We start from the raw sequence: 18,595 nt of genomic DNA on the forward strand, positions 1-18,595 counted from the left end.
TCGATGTGAATCACACAACCATTCCAACACACCAAGGTCATGAGGTCACAAGGGATCACTTCCCATGGATCAGTTTTCTAATTCTATTTTAATGTGGATAGCTTTTTTAATCAATTTTGTGAGGCTGGTTAGCTTCTAGGTTTGAAGCATGCACACAAGTCAGTTTAAGCCCCGGCCTCCATTTTGGCCAAAAATCTCTCAAACCATCAAATGACCATTATTGTTCACTGCTGTATCACCCACTTATATTTTGTCTAACCTCAATATCCAGAGAGCAAATAGGAGACCTTTAAGATTCTATCATCTGGAATGTAAAAAAAAAATAAAAGGAGATGAGAATAAAGAAAATAGATGCTCCATTTTTTTCCTTGAAGCTGCCATGTGAATAATACATCAGGGCAGGTAAGGAAAACATAGACTTCTGGATCTTTTTGAACATGTCAGTGGTTTCAGCAGACATTTTCTTTGTGATTCTTCAGCTTCACTTATCAGAATAGTGATTTGTAAGATCTGTTCTTTACATTCTTGGAGCTTTCATGCAGGAGATTCAGTATCACCTCCAAAACCAATATGAAATGTCTAATTATGCTGCCATGCAGAATGAAGGAAATTTGGAGAAAAACTCTGAAATTACTTCTAGTACACATTGAAAATAAGAGCTGACAAAACATTTCCATTTTCAATGGACATTCTTTCTAATGGAAATTTTTATTAAAATATGACAACCATGTGAAAAGGGATGTGTCTTAAGTAATAAATGCTCAGAAGTGACAAAAAAAAATGTTAACCTTTATTGTAATCTATAAAACCTTGCACGGGGAGGGGGGGGAACTAGTAAACCTTCATTAAAGTAACTTCAAAATGGCAACTTCAAAATCAGTTTTCTCCTGCAAAACTGTGAACCAGAGTAAAATCAGTACTAAAAAATACATCTAGTTTACAAAGGGCCATTTTGTAAACTTTTTTACTAATGTGTCCCCAGTGATGTCATTGTGCTAGAACAAATGAGTAAAAAAAGTTTACTGTGCATACAGAATTCTTAGCCCAATGGAAGAAAACTGAAAGTAAGTCCTGCATTTCTGGTAAATTTGTGTATGAATTATGATTACACTTTGATAAAGGAGAAAAAAGTACAGGTCTTATACAGCTTGTTAAAAAGTGTATCTTCCTCAAAATACATGTTTTGTGAATGCAAAATTGAATAATAAAAGAACAGGAAAAACAAACTGAGACTAGAGTAGCACTAGCAAGCTGAAGTAGAAAAATACTTTGAGGGAGGGGATTCAAAGTTATAAATGTCATCTTCCTTTCTGCAATGAGGAAGCCACTCCACTTATTCCAGTTTTATAATAAAAAAATTAGGAAAATTTAAAGAAGATAATATTTTTGGCTACATCAAAGGGGAAAAAAATTGATCTCTGGGTAACAGACTTACTGAAATAAGATATTATGTACAGCATTTAGAGCAGTTTGATAATGTTGTAATGATCTTCCAGTTAATAGCTCTTTAAAAGAGTTTCCACACAACTACTTCTTAGGCTGACCTACCACTAAGAAGGAAAAAAGCATTTATGTGCAGTAGCAGAAGCTATCAAAGGCTGAAGTAATTTTTACTTAGTAAAATGTCACAGGTGTTATATAAACAGCTTAGAAAATAACAACAATGCAGCAAAAATCAGAGTGCCCTCCTATGCTGAGAAGGAGTTACTCAAGTTAGGCTGGGCAATATAGTTTCTTTTCTTATCACAATTCTAAAATTAAAGATGACTGTACTGCAGTGACTTATTCTGATCCTCATAGACATTGTAATTATTGTAGTAAAGATAACAGGGTATAGTTAGCTGAAAATAATTACTAAAGCGTAAGTTATTAATAGATAAAAGAGTTAGTTAAACAGGACAAGAGAAATGTTAGTTGCTACTGTTTATATGGTAAATTCTTATGCTTGTTATTACATCACTGGGACCAAATAAAGGTACTTTGCACATGTAATGGAAGGAAATTACAAACTTGACTGAAATAAATCACATTTTTAACACAGCAGTTCTTTCAGCTGAGGCTCTGGTTTGACAGCCCTGTACGCCTTCACCCTGACATACTGTTATTTGGAACGGTTTGCAACATTCCCATTTTGTCTGTGAAAAGACATTTTAATTGAAAAATCATTTGCCCATAAAATTATCATCATCAATTTACATTCTACAAAGGGACTGCATTATGACCATAAAACAATTTGTAAGTGGATCCATTCTACCCACTAAATCACTTTACATTATTCTGTGAACAGAATGATTAAAGCAGGTTAGCATTTTGCTGGCAAAGTAATTATGTTGTTATGCTTTTCAGCCACACAGATACTTATAATAGCTAGTACATTTATCTTGGTGACAGAACATCTATACTAAATGGGCAGAATACATTTTATTTACTTGATGCAATTCATTTAATTCACAAAATACTTTTAAACTTAGTTTTTGTCATCAGGATAGCTTTATCCATTTATTTACTTAAGTTTTCCTGTAGAACAAATATAATCTTGCATATAACTAATGATCAGAATTTGTAAATGAGTTTTAAGAAAAAGTGAAAATAAATTATCTAGTAGAAGTAGGTCAGCTACACAGAACTTACATGTTTAGATCAGGGAAAATCCACACCATACGACCTGGTGCAACAGTCTTCTCTTTGGGACTAAATTGCTCTTACTAATGATTTAGAAAAGGGAAATGACAACTCAATACTGAGGCTAACAGCCATGGTGTTTCAGTGTATCATCAAATACAATCATCTGAATGAAAGCTTGGTAGTGGGCTTGCTCACTGTGGTGACCAATATTGACCACGTATGTTGCACTCTAACAAGCAGTAAGCCATGCATAGGTGCATCACAGCCCACAAAAGTCTGGCTGAAAGCTACCTCTTCCCAATGCAGAGAATACCAAAAGAACCAGTGGACACTTACATAAAATCCTACTCAAGTTTCACTTACTACTTCACCAACAGTAAACAGCTTGTTCCCACTCCCAAATTCTGGACTGTTCAGTATCCAGCTCTTGGTACTTGATCATTGATATATGCATGCCCACTTGACAACATACAGACAAACAGATAACAGCTATAATAATTAATAAACCACACTGGTAATTTTACACCTCTATAACATCACCAGGGGACTCCCCATTGTCCTGCAACTAAAAGGATGTCTATGATAGTTGGATTCAGTTGAACCTACTGTAGGTAAACTAAGTTGTCTGCATTGGAAAATAAATGCAAATATGTAAGCCTGGACACTTAAATCTGAGCTCCTCAACGAGTGAGGATTTCAAGTCCATTTGCAGGAATTCTACTCGTGTAAAAATAACAGGAGCAAGAGACACTATGAAGCCTGAAACCATCCAAAAGATCCATCTCTTCCACGTTCTGTAGTTTCAAGGTAAGAATAGTGAAATGGCTGGTTCTGATTTCTAAATATGCTAAGAATGCCACACTTCTGAAGAAATAGTCAGAAAAAACTTACTTACTGGAAAGCCAACTAATTCTAAGATTCACAATTCTATTGAAGTTTTCAGCTCAAAAAGAACACTACTAAATAAGTACACAGGTCTGACAATTACCTTTTGCAAAGGAAATGTATTCCTGCATTTTTATATTTGAAAATCCAAAAACAGCATGGACACATCACTGAACAAATATAACTACTTAGAAGGAAGTGAAAAAACATTCAAACCTCCTCAAAACTACACTCAGAGTTTGTATTATGGATGCAAATAAAGGCCACACCATATATTCATTGACAAATATATTTTAAAGTGTTACTGTTTTTTCAAGACAAAGTTATTTATGCTGGCTCCTTACCAGATTTTATTTTATTGCTTGATCAGTCACAAGCAACTTAGATAATAAACGTATACATATAGTAATTTTGCACATGTTCTTCTTAATTAAAAGAAGCATGAAAAACTAAAGATTATAGAAGTTCTTAGACTACTGTAACATCCCGATTGTTTAAATATCACAAGAACACATTTCATTCTTTACAGATATTAACTATTAGGCTGCCATACATACTAATAGTAGTCTAAGATTTCATTTACAATGTGCCTAATTCTGTGTATTAAGAATACATTCTGTATAGTTGATCTAGTTCACAGTTTTGCAACTCACTCATTTGATTTCTAAAATAACAAATTCTTCGACTGTATAATTGTGAAGGCAAAGTAAATCAAAAGCATCATTTCTTCAGGTATTGTTTCTTAGAAAAATGTAAGAAAAAATACAATTCTTCAACACAATTTATCATGGTTAAGTTTAATTCAGACATTTTAAGCAGCTTTACTACCCTATAATGAAAGTGTTAAGTGAGCGTTTCATATCGACAAATATTTCACATTTTAGTCTTGCATGTTATCACCTGGGGCATTTTTCTTATTCAAAATTCTGCCTTTGCCTTTGAATTTTGGGTGTGAATAGAGCTACAAATGGAAAATGAAATTTAAGGGAAATAAAGAATACAAGATTATATGATTCATAGCTCTCACAAAATAATGACCTGGTCCTGCAATCATTACACAAGCTCTTCCATGCATAAGTTGTCCCACTGAGTTCAGCTTACCACAAGACTTAAACATACAGATTACAGACCATTGTGTATTTAACCTCTCTTTCACTTAACAAAGACTTTCTGACGTGATTATATTTCAGCAGGTGGTTAAACTCATAGTGAATTTTCTCGTTAGTGCAAATACAATGTCCACACATTGATAACTTCAAAGACCCAACTATGTAAGTGATATTATTGGTCAGGTTCATGAAGAGGCACAGGCCTTACTGTTATTTTTTCTTTTCTTCTTTTTCATAGAAAAGTTGCAAGTTTTAAACAGAATACCAACTCTCAGGTACCAATTAAGATCACAGCTGACACAAATATCAAAACTGAATAGACACAGAAGCTGAATCATTCTTTCCAGTACAGAAATTACCTCTCCACAGGCAAACTAAAGTGCACCACTATTAGCGTGCAGAAAACAAACATGCCTGACTTGCATCTCACTCCATTATAAAGGTATAGTAAATCCATTTTCTTCTCCAATATTTATCCAATAACATTTAAAATGCTTAAGTCCTCTGAAAATAGGAAAGTTCACTATCTTTTATTTTACATTAAAACTTCATGGTCATATCAACAATTCTAAAACCACTCCCTTTATTGTAAAAATTGCACCTGTTTGGTAGTTACACTGCAGGTAATACATGGAAAAAACATACATATTGCTTCCCAATGGACAAATACAAGTGCAAAAGAATCCATCTCTAAGTACTTCATTTCAGTGAAGGAGAGCCATACTGGTGACAATGGAGATTCCACAAAAAAGGTGGCTCTTATGTGGGAACCTTTCCATTATTCAACCAAACTTCCCACACCTGTAACAAAGGATGTTGCTAAATTACCTTCATATGTTTTCTGTCGTTCTGACTTCCCTTGACTATGCATGTGTATTGGGTTTGTGTGGCAAGGATTTGGTAGACGGGAGGGTTACTTCTGTGAGAAGCTGCTGGAAGCTTTCCCTGTGTCTGACAGAGCCAATGCCAGCCAGCTCCAAGACGGACCTGCCGCTGGCCAAGGCCAAGCCCATCAGCGATGGTGGTAACACCTCTGGGATAACACATTTAAGAAGGGAAAAAAGGGTGCAGCGGGCACAGAAACTGCAGCCAGAGAGTGGAGTAAGAACATGTAAGAGAAACAACCCTGCAGACACCAAGGTCAGTGAAGGAGGAGGAGGAGGAGGTGCTCCAGGTGCCAGAGCAGAGATTCCCCTGCAGCACATGGGGAAGACCATGGTGAGGCAGGCTGTCCACCTGCAGCCTGGGGAGGACCCCACGCCAGAGCAGGTGAGTTCCCAAAGGAGGCTGTGACCCCGTGGGAAGCCCACGCTGGAGCAGGCTCCTGGCAGGACCTGTGGCCCAATGGAGAGAGGAGCCCACGCTGGAGCAGGTTTTCTGGCAGGACTTGTGACCCCGTGGGGGACCCATGCTGGAGCAGTCTGTGCCTAAAGGGCTGCACGCCATGGAAGGGACCCACACTGGAGCAGTTCGTCAAGAACTGCAAGCCGTGGGAAGGACCCACACTGGAGAAGTTTGTGGAGGACTGTCTCCCGTGGGAGGAACCCCACGCTGGAGCAGGGGAAGAGTGTGAGGAGTCCTGCCCCTGAAAAGGATGGAGCAGCAAAGACAACGTGTGATGAACTGACTGTAACCCCCATTCCCTGTCCCCCTGTGCCGCTGGAGGGGGAGTAGGTAGAGAATCCAGGAGTGAAGCTGTGCCCAGGAAGAAGGGAGGGGTGCAGGGAAGGTGTGTTGAGATTTGGTTTTATTTCTCATTACCCTACTCTGGTTTGATTGGCAATAAATTAAGTTAATCTTCCCTAAATTGAGTCTGTTTTGCCTGTGATGGTAATTTGTGGAGTGATCTCTTCCTGTCCTTATCTCGACCCATGAGCCTTTTGTTTTATTTTCTCTCCCCTGTCCAGTTGAGGAGGGGGAGTGATAGAACAGCTGCGTGGTGCTTAGTTGCTGTCTGGGGTTAAACCACGACAGCCTGTCTGCCATGGCTAATGAAATGCCATGACTGACCAGATTCTATGATTGACAGGCAACCACCATTCTATCTGCCCCTTCTGATGGCAGAGTAAAGCATTCAGACCAACAGCTGAGCCACATGAAGGCCATGAATCCTGTTTTAGACATAATATGTCCAAGTAGCTGTCTTTATGATCTTAAATCCTCACATAAATAATGCCACTAGTTACAGACAGAGAACTTAAAACAGCAATTATTTCTCCAGAAAACAAAATGTCAAAACCTGATTATTTAACTATGTGTGCTAATTTAGACAGTCATAGCTTTCATATAACTTTCCTTCTACCATGATTAAATATAACTTACATTTAACAAAAAGAAACAAACAAAAAAGCATGGAAAAGATCTCGACACATATACCCCTTTCACTCTTACACCAGAAGTGAGCTCTTGACTCAAGGAAAAAAGAAACGAAAGTACTTTTGCTTCACCACAGGTTTGTTACATCAGTCCAGTAACTTCCTCACAAGTACCAGTCAAATTTTTTCAAGTTACCTAAGGGTTCTTTAAGGGTTTTGTTGGTTGGCTGGGTTGTGGGGTTTTTTGGAAGCAACTAATATGTTTAGATGAAGAACCATATACCAATTGCTAGGTGGGCATAATAGTATATTTTTATTTGATGTTCGACTGGTTTTTTTATCTGAAGAAATTGTGCTTGTAGCAATACCATTCCTGTTAAAAGAACTCACAAACTTGTTTCATTCCACAACTGCACAGCCTTTATAAACTGATAGCAGCATTACAGTTCTCCAAACACACTCCATTCTCATTAAATGACTAATCTAAAACCAATCAACCAAAACACATAGAATAACTGCACAGAATACAAATGTTTTACTCCCAAAGTGGAACTCAAATTAAAGTAAATCACAGTTATAGCTCAGATCTGAGTGACCACCCTTCCAAAATAATTGGAGCTACAAAAAACAATAGCTGGAAAAATCAAGTAGTAAGTTTCCTTAGTAGCATCAGATTATTACAATCAATTACCCAGGTAAATGATTAATATACTTACAAATTTCAACAACAACATTATGTAGGAACAATTATAGGCAGTTAACAAATTTCTAACAATACTGGAATAAATAGACTTTGTTAAAAATAAATGTCAATATTGAATAATTAAAATTATTTCTACTTAGATGGATATTGTCTGAAGACAAATTTTATGTTTATCTAATTCCTAGTATAGTACATATCTGCAAATAAATAGAATAGTAATCCCTAGAAACTGGTTGAACACAAAACCTGTACATTATCTTGCACACCTTATTTTAAATACTATATCTACTTGCTCTATTCCTTGGTACCTATTTGAACTGTTCCTTCCTTAGATCCAATATAATACACCTACCTAGGATGTGCACTAAAACGTGCATAAATCATACCCACTCATAAGTTCCAGCACACCTCCAGCTTAAAACAAGTAGCTCATACACAAGAATTTCCTTTGCTTGGCTGTTTATTTCCAGGCTACATGGCAAATTCAAAGACAGCACAAGCAGTGACAAGAGTGATGTTGTATAGCTTTGACACAAAAGGTCCCAGTCCATGGAAGAAAAGACAACGTCCATCCTTCCCTTACTGTCTCCATAGCATACAGGATCATAGAGAAGAAAGGATAAATTAAAGCAATCTTAACTGCCACTCTCCCTAATACTCCCCATTGACTGTTTCTTTCCATTATAAAGTGTATCCTTCTGTCCCCTGACATTTTTCCGGTAAACTAAACTGGTAAACCAGCTGAAAGATGGTATAGTTGCGCACTCCTCTGTACATGAGTACAAAGCCACATAAGTTGAGAAAATTAATTGTCTTATAGTCTACTGGGGATCTAAACATGAACCGTAAATTGGGGGCCGGGGGGGGAAGGAGGGAGGTGGTTGTTGTTTTGCTTTTAAATAAGCAGAACACATTGGGATTATTTGCAGCATGTACAAAGATTCTTCTACTTCCATTGTTCTCAGTTCCTAGTCTGAACCCTAGCAGTGCACTACTTAGCCAGCCCTCTAGCTGTCCAAGGAGACTAACATTATGACAACATTCAGAAACTGAAAGTTAAGACATCAGAAAAACAGAACCAGCAACTGTCTAAGAACTAGGGAAAGGAAAAAGGAAAGGAAAGACATTAACACAGGTGCCTAAGGGTCACAAAAGCATATCGAACACATGACTTTTGAAACCACCTATTTCTATCATTCTACCTGAAAAATGGTGGAAAATAAAGTGCTGAGTCACTCTTGTAGAAATTTTTATTAGTACCTTCAGTCATCTTTAAATACCTTGGAAAAAAATTTTCTGTGTTGCACTAGCTTTTAGTAAGATGCCTACTTCCAGGCGGCCATTTGAAGAGCAAGCAATTTAGAAAGTGTACTCCATGAAAGGTTTCTACCTTTATTTTTCCCATACGAGAACTATGCAAAATCCTAATAAAACCTCCATATCTAGCCATTGCAAAGAGAATCTTCATATAAAGTTTCTTCAAAGCACTCTAAGCTGTTTAAAACACATCACTCACTGTGATGAGAGCCAATTCAGTATCTAAGAAGACCATTCAGGTTGGGTTTGGTTTTTTTTTCAAGGCACAGTACATGGAAGCTCAAAATGCATTAACCAGCCACAGAAAGGGCAATGGAAACAAAAGGAACCATTTATCTCCAAGTAATTCTACGGTCTGCAAAAATTAAAAAATTATGGCATTGTCTCTGACATTCTCAATAGTCAACCCTGGAGACTTAAGTACCATAGTTTACTGGGAATATCAGACCTTGATCCTCTGCTTCACAACATTTAATGGTTACCTGTCCAGTCAAAACCATAGGTAGAAGAATAAACTATGTAATGTACCAAGACCCCCCATTCTGTCACCTGAATCATCTTCTCTTAGTAAATCACTCATGGAAGCCTAAGTGAGATTGCGGGGCTGGGAAAACTTTTGTCTTTTGTACATGAGGTTGTTCAGTCAACAGGTAACAGAAGTTTTGTTTCAAAAAAATATTATATTAAGAGCATTGAAAAACTCATCTTTTCACTAGTCTAGGCACCCAAGCAGTTTATCGCAAGTCCTGAAAGAATACGGAATCCAGTGATTTGAGGGGGGCAGAATCCAGGCAGGGATATAGAGATGTACATAATTAAAACTTTCACAAATCCCAACTGTTATTTTCCAAACATGCATGTTTAGGCTTCCCCCCATCCCCATGTTAAAGTTCAATATAAGGTTTTAAACTTCCCAGAATTATAATCAGGATTATGTAATACAGCCTATGAGGCTAACAGATAAAGCTTTACAATTTTAAGTAAAACTTAATGAAATATGCACACTTATTTGGATGTGGGACAGATTTTTGAAGATCCTGTTTCTTCATCTGAGCATTTCTTTTAACAGAAATCACATGACAATTTGGGGGCATAAAATTAAGTTTGCCTTTGGATAACTTTTAATATCTGATCCCACAACTGGTCTGCTGCTTTGATGTCCTTATTGATGATTCCATTTTTTCAGAATTGTATGTCCACAGCTGGCTCATTTGAGCAAGGCTACATAAAGTTTTTATAAAGAGTTTGATATTCTGAATTTATTGGGGGGGGGGGGGATATAAATAAATAACTTTGAAAACTTAGAGAAGAATACTCTCCCTTTATTTTAAAAGTGGAAGCTGAAGTTCTCTCATTCTGCTATTGACCTGCTGTAGAAACTTCCTTGGACAATTCGTTTCAGAATTCTATTTCTCCATGTATTTAGTGGGGGCCATAAATGATGTTTGCCTTCACTACTAAATCATTTTTAAATCTACAAAGTATATACTGAATGAGCAAACAGGATTTATAAATAATAGCAAGCCATCAACCACACAAATAAATGCCTAAGGTTTTCATCATGATCATTTTTTTCTTAAAAACCTACAGTTATATGGATCTAACTCATGAAAATATTTCAAGGTACTCCATGGACACAATTTGTAGTTCTGTATTTGTCTTGCAAATGAACAGGTCATCATATATTCCTTTGTTATACTTCTAACTGGTTATCTTAAATTGTCCTGTGTCTGCAACAAGGAGTTCCAAACATTTGTGATTATGAAATCTTAATTGCCTCTTTGTAAATGTTACAGAAACATTGCAAAGAAAGACAAAATTGACAAGCAGCATTTTTAGATTATTTCTCCGCATCCCGTCTGTTACATTTTAACAATTCTACTAAATAGACCCTCCTATGCCTTACTAGTATGTTCTTAAAATAACACTATGAGCGCTTCCTTTATGAAAGCTTTAAGTTAATATATAGATACTAAGCTGATGTAAAATACCTAATCTCCCATGAAATGGAGCAAGATTAATTCACATCACTGAAAAAATATAGCCTACATTGTTTCAAAACAGTGTCCTGTTCCTGGTACTCTGTAACCCAAGTGTCCTCCAATAAAATATATTGATGGCATATATGCATCTCTATATGATTTTATAGATTAAGGATGCCAGTATCAAGGAAGCTAGTAATAATACATAGGCACATATTATTATATCACTGGTACAATTTCTTGCTTTGAAAGAAATGTGTTTTATTTAAATAATGAGGGAAGAGGGATATCAAGCCATGCCCCTGAACACTAAGTAAAGAAACATAAAGAAGTACAGCATGGGATACTTTCATGTAGACGCTCAAAAACTATGCTGAATCACATTCTTTACAAAAATTATTTGGAGCTTATTCATTTAATCAGTTATTTAATTACAAATAAAACAAACAATGTTAGGGCTATGAACAGCACAAATACACTTGGAGGCCTTAACGGGTAAATACAATTATATACACTGTAACAAAACCTAGCACAGATCTTTCAGCCCATGGTTCAGAGCACTCAGATACGCTTTTGGAGAAGCATAAACAATGCAAAAACCTATAATTGCAATGTCAGTCATGGTGTCCATACAGAATACCAAGCATAAAATCATATCTTACTTGATTTATTTCCATGAGTCTTCAGCAAAATAAAAAACTACAAAGCCAACTGCAGAAGCACAGTGTCCTCTGCTGGGGAAACTGACTTAGATTTCTTACTTGAACATAAGGAGAGAAAAATCCCGTGACTCTCATAACCAAAACTGAGCTAGTTCAATCAATCATTGTTGCAAAAATCCCATTTTTCACAACACACATAAAAATAGTAGGAGACAGAAGACCATCCTGGATATACTGCTTCAGTGACTTCTAACAATTCTGACTTGATTAATAGCTCAATAGCCATTACTTATGTAATTCACCATAAGTGATCTTAAAATACTTTACTTTTTCATGCATACTGTCATTATGGAAAATGACCAATGGAACTATTTGTCAAAGCTAACTAAAAGGGCTCTGAGCACAAATGTTCTTAGCCTTTTTTTTTTTTTCTTTTCTAAGATCAGAATTCAGCTACAAAATGTCCCATCTGTAATTTAGAGTGGAACAAGGACTGCAACATAAGTCAATAGCTCTCCCCAATTAATGGATGTGATCAATTTGACTATATACCTGAAGAAGCTACAGCTTTCTCTTCTAGGAAAATAAGTAAGATACCACATTCTAAACTGAGGTACAAAGAAAAAACCCACACCTACCCTGTGTGAATTCTCTCTCATCGCAACAGTCAACAGTACAAGGGTGTAAACTTGTAAACTTAACAAAATAGGATGCAACTATCAGAAGCATCCCTCCAATTTGAAAGGCATTTACATTTGAATGTTAAATATAGATTTTGAGTGAAAAAATGAATGAATTAATAGAAAAATAATAAAGCAAATAACAGAAGCATCAACCACTAACCACAACCAATTATAAACAATAGCTTTTGTATATAAATGAATTCACAGGTCACATCCCTTATACATTACTTCCATATTTTAAGACAAAATCAATAATAACAAACTCTTTTTCAAACAGCAAATGTCTTTTTTGCACAGAAATACTCCTTTATATTTAAGCCAGCTGAAAAAGTTAATTTTTTTGCTTAGTTAAGCAACATAACACTGAAGTAACCTCACAGCAGTGATATAATGAAGTAAAATTAACTGTCTTCATGGACAGAATGTATTGCTGTGTACCAAATGTTCACTACTGATGCAGGGCAAACATCTTAGTTTTAGTTTGCTATATAAAAAGCCCCAACATGCACTGATAATAAAAACTGACTACATAGCCAGAGTGGAAACAAATCTCTTGGTTAAAAGGAATATGGACAGGACAGAACAGAGCTTGTACTGATCTGAAACACTGCAGAAGACAGCATGGCTACCAACAAGGTAAAAACAGGCAAAACAAATTGTCTTATTGTGTATTAGTTGTACCCCTAAAAATGTCATCTGCTGTTCAGTTATAACAGGTAAGAACCACCTCTTTTCAAGACAGGCTGGCAATGCTTAAAATCTTCAACTATAGTGAAGAATCATATGAACTTTTCACTATAATATTGAATGACCAATGGATGATGGAAAGAGACCCAAAATATGTTAATTTGGCAAATTCATCTCCCTGGCAAAACACATTCTACTCCAGCTCTTCCATTTTTTAAAATCTTGCAAATATCTTCTTTTTTGGAGTTCTTTAATGGGCTTGTGGAAATTATAACCTAGGCTGTTGCATTTAGTTAAATCAGTAAGCCAGCATCTTTTTTAAACCATCCTGGTTTGTATGGCTGTATGTGAAGAACAACTGAAAGACTAAAAATTGTCAGTAGCAGTACGATTTGGAATTGCTGACCATTAAAGCAGTGTGGTCACATCCATTTGTTTAATTCACATGGACATAATTTATAATGCCTCTTGAAAAAGATTCTGATTTAGTCCCAGGTCTGTGGCACAAGAGCTTACTGATCTGGATTTTTTCACATTAGAAATTATTAGCTGTCTTGAATCTGTTCTTTTAATGCATATATGATTTTCATGCACAGGTTCCTTTCATGCATCATTTTAGATTAATTCTGCTGTACATTATGCATAGTTCAGTAGCAAATGAAGGGAAGGCTCTGCTGGCAGATCAAAAATTCTAAGGCAGGTACTGTTATACACATCAGAAGTCCAGCCTGCTAAAAAATCAAAATTGCTAATGATATCACCAGAAAAAAAATGGCCCCATCATACCATTCTGCCTCCAACAGTATGGAGATATAAATGTTTTAAATATTCTGTAGTTCTTCAGAATGCTTGATTTCTTGTATCTTACATCTAATGATGATACATCTCCTTTATTCCAAGAGTACATTAACTTTTCCAACCCTCAAAATGTGTCCTATGTCTGCCTTCAATCATGCGCATGTCCACATCATACAAAATTATACAAAAACATAAAGCACTTTTGATCAGAGTAGGTACTTGATGGTCACAGGAGGAAGTATAGCTAGAAAGTTTGGGAAGAAATGTGGGAGCAGCTCGGAACACCTGGCATTTGTTTTTAAGAGTGAACCGTTAGAATTTGTTGTGCTGCATGTTTGCCAAGCCTTTGAAGAACTAGTTTTACAAGCTCAGGTTGGACGATGGCCTTGTGTATGCCTGCGAAGATGCGGCTGAAGACAGTCACAAGTATGTGTATGGAATGTTTTTATCTTTAACTGTTCTGAGGACTGGCAAACATCCCAGCTGAGCCAGACATGCGCTCCTGTGTTAGTAGTATTGGCTGTATGCCATTAGTTCTTTCTAGATCTTTGTTGAAACATATACAAGTTTGATCTTTTAGTGAAATAAACAGAATCTTGTACAGATAGCTTCAGTGCTTAATTCAGTTGCCACAGATAGTGAGCCCGACGTTATCAAGAGAGGAAGCTGACGTGATTAAGAGAAGAAAACAATGTGATCAAGAGAAGATGAAAAGGGGTGATTCCCCTCCACTGCGGACACGACGCAATCTAACAGGGAGAGTTCTGAAGAAGCGGCCACGACTCCGAGAAAATACGAGAAAGCAACCCCTGTGGAACGGGTGAGTTGCGAGATTGCAGTAGCACGGGGCAATCAGCTTCCCAGGAGCATAAGCTCTACTTAAACGTTTTGCAGCAGATTTTACAGGCCTCTGGGTATAAAATAGCAGAGGGACAAATTGCTTCACTTTTAATATGGGTAAAGGATAACTGTAACTGGTTTCCCACAGAGGGAACTTCTAATAGCAAGGTTTGGGAAAGAGTTGGGGAACATTTCCAAACATGAAAAAGTTTGGCATTTGGTGTATCAGAAAATTTAATTGTGATATGGAAATTTATTTATACTGCGCTGGTGTGTTTACAGCCAGCAGAGAAAATCATATCAATGCAACCTGATACTGCTTTTGAGGAGACAGTTTGTGAGCAGGCCGCTAACGAGCAGGATTCTGATTCCGATAATAATTCTTTTGAATCAGGCAAGGTGGACTCTGAAAAAGAGCCGGATTTATATCCCTCCTTACCTCCACCACCGCCCACACCAACACCGTTAACGCACACACCCCGCCGGCAGGCAGGCAGGCAGCAGGCGGGCAGCACGGGCTCCACGGGGTTGCCGGCCCTCACCACCGCATACAGGACCCCGCCACTGCCTTCCACGCCCGCCACCCACCCACCCCAACCGCCTGGTACTCCCTCTCCAGGGTTTGCAGAACTTAAAACAGAACCTGGCTTTGCTGCACTGCCTGTATCTCCTTCTCGTGCTAATCCCTCTAACTCTATGTCTCTGTGGCTCCTGCTTTGCAGTCGTGCAGAGAAAAAACTGTAGTGCCTTCAGCTCCGCCTTTAACAGACTTCGATGCTAAATGTGACGATTCACTTAATGATTTGGGAAAAAATACAAATAGCCTGATGCAACGCTGTCGAGAAAAAGCTCTACAGCAAGGAGATACCATGTTTACTTTTCCTGTTATATACAAACCCCATAATCCACCACAGCATGAGGGTTTACCTTATGGAATGAGAAGAGAATTACGGAAATCAATTCATGAAAATGGGTTACAGAATTCATTTACAATGGGACTAGTGGAAGCAATTGGAGGCACTTATACTATGACTCCTTGGGACTGGAAATTGCTTATGAAAACGGTGTTGACTTCTGCTCAATATTCTGTATGGCAGTTAGAATACAATGATTTGTCAGTGGAACAAATTATGGAGAACTTGTCATCAGGGATAGCTATAGATCAAAATATGTTACAAGGAACAGGCCCTTACATTACACCTCAGGCACAAGCAGCTTTGCCAAAGCAAGTCTTCGATCAAGCTGCTCGTATTGCGATCATGGCTTTACGACGCATACCCGAAACTGGGCAAGGTATCGCTTCATTTGCCTCTATATGACAGGGCTCTCAGGAACCATACGTATCTTTTATTGATCACCTTCAAGCCGCGATAGCACAGCAAGTAGAAAATCCAGAAGCTGCAAAAGTGTTATTTCAATTGGCTTATGAGAATGCAAATACAGACTGTCAGACTGTATTGAAAACTGTTAGAAGAAGAGCTACTGACACTGGGGAATATATTAAGATGTCAAAACGTAGGGACAGAAACTCATAGAGCTAACATGTTAGCTGCTGCACTGTCACAACAACTAAATGTTAATCAAGTTACCGTTACATGCTTTGAGTGTGGAAAATTGGGACATATGGCTTAGCAATGTCCTAAACGACAGAAATCCAAACATGATAAACCTCCAAATCAATTGTGTCCTCATTGTAGTAAAGGATATCATCGGGCGAATCAACACAAATCAAAATTTGATGAAGAAGGTAATCTCTTACAGGGAAACTACGGGAGGGGCACAAGACCCGGTGCCCCACAAACCAACAGGGTCTGGAATTCAGTGCAGGTACCACTGACCAATTGGACTGCTACACAAACAGGCAGCCCGCAAGAACCATCTATGACCTCCAGCCCACAACTACAGGGAGTGCTGGGTTGGATTTGGCAACAGCAGGCAACCTCTCAGTGAAAGAACAGAGGATTTATATTGTAGGGACTGCAATATTCGGACCTTTGCCTGATGGCATGTTAGGATTAATAATTGGACTATCTAGTGCTACGACACAGGGAATAATTGTATACCCTGGAGTTATTGATTCAGATTATCAAGGGGAAATTAAAATCATGCTAGCTTCAATGCAAATTCCATGTACAATTCCAGCAAACACAAAAATAGCCCAATTAATATTGCTTCCTTATTGGGTACCCCAAAAAGTGCAAAATAATCGAGGTAACGGTATCTTTGGTAGCACTGGGAGACCTTTTGTATTATAGTCACAGGAAATAACACAGCAACAGCCGATTTTAAATTTGCAAATTGAGGGTAGATGGTTTTCAGGATTGCTAGATACCGGAGCAGATGTTTCTATAATATCAAAAAAGGACTGGCCAACTTTGTGGCATTGCAAATAGCTCTTTCTACAATTGTTGGTATAGGAGGCACTCGGCAGCCCATGCGAAGTGCCAAACTTTTGTCAGTAAAGGGGCCTGAGAAGCATGAAGCATGGATTCAGCCTTATGTACTTGACTCATCTGTAAATTTGTGGGGCAGAGATTTATTGAAACAATGGCATATTACCCTAACCACAGTCAATACAAATTTATCCTAAGGGTCACTGATGTAAAACCCCTGCTCAAACTTATGTGGCTAACCTCCACGCCTGTTTGGGTTGATCAGTGGCCGTTAAAAGGGGACAAATTGATATAAGCACATAAATTAATTCAAGAGCAGTTGTAGCAAGGACACATTGTCACTTCAACTAGTCCATGGAACACGCCAATTTTTGTTATTCCAAAAAAGTCAGGAAAATGGAGATTATTGCAGGATTTACAAGCGATAAATGCAGTGTTACAACCTATGGGGATTACTCAGCCAGGAACACCAAATCCTGCAATGATCCCTAAAGAGTGGGAACTACAAGTCATTGATTTAAAAGACTGCTTCTTCACGATTTCTTTACACCCTGATGATTGTGCACGTTTTGCCTTTTCAGTGCCTAGTGTAAATAACGCTGAGCCTACGCAGCGTTATCAGCGGACAGTGCTACCTCAGAGCATGATGAATAGTCCTACTATAGGTCAGATAGTAGTTGCTGTGGCTATTCAACCGAGCCGAGATGCATTTCCAAATGCTATAATATATCATTATATGGATATTTTAATTGCAACAGAAACAACACAGTATTTGGAAAGTGTTGTGCAACATCTTGTATATCCTTTGCAAACCTTTGGACTTCAAATTGCTACAGAAAAAATTCAAAAGATGCTGCCCTGGAAATATTTAGGGTGGATTCTTACAGAAAGAACAGTACAGCCTCAATCATTAAAGTTGCAGACAGATATACAAATTCTGAACAATGCTCAAAAATTGTTAGGAACAATAAGCTGGGTAAGACCCATGTTAGGTATAACCACAGAGGAATTAAGTAACCTCTTTAACATTCTGAGAGGTGATCCTGATTTAACATCACCACAGATTTTAACTCCAGCTGCCAAGGAAGAGTTAAATTTAGTTTCACAAAAGATATCTAGGTTACAAGCCTATAGAAGGGACTTAACTTTACCTGTTGATGTGTATGTAATACAAGGTCCAAAACAACCTTTTGCTATTACAGGACAACATGATAAAGTTGCTCAGAAAATTTTATATTTGGAATGGGTGTTTAACACTTTAAAGAAAACTATTACACAGCTTTTAGAAATTATTGTGACTGTGGTACAAAAAGCACCCTCACGCACTCAGTGTCTCATTGGTTTTGATCCCCATACATTGTATCTTCCTTTTTCAAAACAAGATTTTGATTACCTTTTTGTTCAATCACAATCACTGCAAATCACATTGGCTGCCTTTATGAACAAAATTTCTTTCTCACTGCCTAAATGTAAGTTACTGCAAAACCTTCATATATTAAACATCAAACCACAGACAATAGTATCAGATACTCCTATTGTTAATGCTCGTACAGTTTTTGTAGATGGCTCTGGAAAAACTGGAAAAGGTGTAGTTGC

General features: G+C 37.6%; 1 long non-coding RNA gene across 1 annotated transcript in view; it reads right to left on the bottom strand.

The window, feature by feature from the left end:
• LOC115346045 overlaps positions 1-18,595 on the bottom strand; it is a 145,779-nt gene that overhangs the window by 74,515 nt on the left and 52,669 nt on the right. The window contains exon 6 of the long non-coding RNA XR_003925006.2: positions 4,615-4,618. This is a non-coding gene — a long non-coding RNA (uncharacterized LOC115346045). The remainder of the gene's footprint in view (positions 1-4,614; positions 4,619-18,595) is intronic.

This window comes from Aquila chrysaetos, chromosome 9, assembly GCF_900496995.4.
Source record: "Aquila chrysaetos chrysaetos chromosome 9, bAquChr1.4, whole genome shotgun sequence".
NCBI classification, from domain to species: Eukaryota; Metazoa; Chordata; class Aves; order Accipitriformes; family Accipitridae; genus Aquila; species Aquila chrysaetos.